Genomic DNA, 2,505 nt, shown 5'->3' with positions numbered 1-2,505 from the left:
GGGGACGAAGATGCTGCCGGGGGACACGCGACGGATGCTCGCAGGCGGCAGTGCGGAGACGGGGCGGGGGCGGGGAAAGGGCGGTGGGGGAGGGAGGGGGCGTCGTTTGGCCGTGTGGGATGCGGGCAGAGGGGAGCGGAGGGGTAGTCCGCCGGCAATGACGTCACTGGGACCAGGACGCAACCTGCAAAAAAAAAAAAAAAAAGAAATGCAACTGAAACATCATGTAATGCTTCTTAAATATGATGCTGTATTGTCATTAGAAATTAGCATATTTTCAAACATTCAGTGGGTACAGACAGATATCCTTACATTTTTGACTTTTTTTTGGTATTGCAACCATTTGCTGAAAACATTTAAGTTGTACTCCAAGCACACTATGAAAAAAATAGCAATTGTTGATGATTTATTAAAAAGAAAAACTGAAATACCACAGTGAAAAGTATTCAGCCCCCTTTGCTGAATATGTGCTAATACAGTCATGAATCTTTTGGGGAATGATTCAACAGGTTTTTCGCACCTGCGTCTGGGGATCCTCTCCAGTTCTGTCAGGTCTGGCGGACGACGCTTGTCAGGTCTTTCCAGAGATGCTCAATTGAGTTTGGGTCAGGGTTCTGGCTGGGCCATGAAGGAACAGGAACAGAGTTGTTCTGAAAGCACTCCATTCTTGCTTGAAGGTGAACCCTCGCCCCAGTCTGAGTTTCTGAGCACCAGAGAAGGTTTTCATCCGGGATATCCCCGTACTTTGCCTCTTCGATCGCAACGAGTCTCCGTCTCCCTGCAACTGGAAAAGAAAACTCACAGCATGCCACCATGTTTCACATTTGGGACTGTGTTGGACGGGGGACGAGCACCGGTTTTCTCCACAAATACTGCTAAGAATCAGACCACAGAATCTTATTTCTCATCATTTTGGAGCCCTTCAGGTCTTCTGTTTTTATTTTTTAGTAAACTCCATCCGGGTTTTCTTGCGTCTTGCACTGAGGAGAGGCTACCGGTGAGCTACTCTGCCCGAAAGCCCGACTGGTGGAGGACCGCAGTGACAGTTGACTTTCTAGAACGTTCTCTTGTATCCCGACTGATTCTCTGGAACTCAGGGACAATGATCTCTGGGTTCTTCTTGACCTGTCTCACCAAGGCTCTTCTCCCCCAAATTGGTCTGTTTGGATGGACGGCCAGTTCTAGGAAGGGTTCTGGTCGTCTCCCATTTAAGGATTACGGAGGCCACTTTAGTGCAGCCCAATATTTTTGTAACCTTGGCCAGATCTGTGTCTTGACACAATTCTGTCTCTGAGCTCTTCAGGCACTTCTTTTGACCTCATTATTCTCAGTTGCACTGACATGCGCTGACCTGTAAGGTCGGTCTTAAACAGACCGGGGTGCCAAGTCAGATCAGTATCATCAAACACAGCTGGACTCAAATGAAGGTGGAGAACCACGTCAAGCATTGTCATAAGAAATGGACAGCAACAGAGTTAAATATATTAGTGTCACAGCCAAAGGTCTGAATACTTGTGATAATTCACTTTTTCTGTCATAATAAATCAGCAAATATTTCAACTATTCCATTTTTTCCCTATCAATATGGAGTGCTGTGTGTACATTATGGAAAAAAATTACTTAAATGATTTTAACAAATGGCTACAACATACAGTAACCGTCAAAAATTTAAGGGGTCTGAAAACTTTCCATATTACTACGTACTGTGTATGAAATTGTTGAGGATGTTCCATTTTTTTTTCTGAATAAAACCAGCAGACTAGTATTTTTGATACCCAACGTTTACGTGAAAACATTGATGTATAATTTTGAACAGACGCACAAGACGAGTCAAGGGTCGCGTCCCGTCCAAAGTGTCAATTGCGGCCTCCGTCGAGTTCGCCGCACAAAGGACGCAGCGGCAGCCGTTTCCCTCCATGTCCGCTTGTGCTGACATCACAGTCCCTAAATTGTTCCGTTTTTGTTTTCGCAGCTCATCTGAAGACCGCACGTGTGGCAAATTTGGGCTCGCGATACAAATCAAAATGTCAACAGACTGACGACTCGAAAAACTTGCAGTTGGGGCACTCGTAAGTCGAGGTAGAATATATATCTAGCCTAAAGGTTTGGAATCAGATCTGGACAAAGTTCCATAGAGCAGGTTGGTGAAAGTGGTAGATGTGTGATTTTTAACCATTTCTTGCAGTTAAAAAAATGATTATCTTAAACATTCTGTACAGAATTGCTACACCTCTGTGCTTTTATCTTTTGGTCGTCCTCCTGATAAGCAAAGCCAGTCCTTTGTGGGCTAAACATCGTTACGTCCAAACCAGGTGGAAAAGGCACCAGGCTACAACCTGTTAGGTAGCTTAGCAACCAGCGCCAAACAAAGAAATAATTGTGCCGGGCCGTTGTTGTTCCTGCGCTTCTGGTGAACGCCACGAAAATCAAGGGCAGCGTGAATAGGTCATTAGTCTCAGTCGAGAGTGATTACGTCCTTGACAACAATTACTCTTTTAGTGTTAG

Source organism: Syngnathoides biaculeatus, chromosome 6 (assembly GCF_019802595.1).
Source record: "Syngnathoides biaculeatus isolate LvHL_M chromosome 6, ASM1980259v1, whole genome shotgun sequence".
NCBI classification, from domain to species: Eukaryota; Metazoa; Chordata; class Actinopteri; order Syngnathiformes; family Syngnathidae; genus Syngnathoides; species Syngnathoides biaculeatus.
This window is presented reverse-complemented; position numbering follows the sequence as displayed.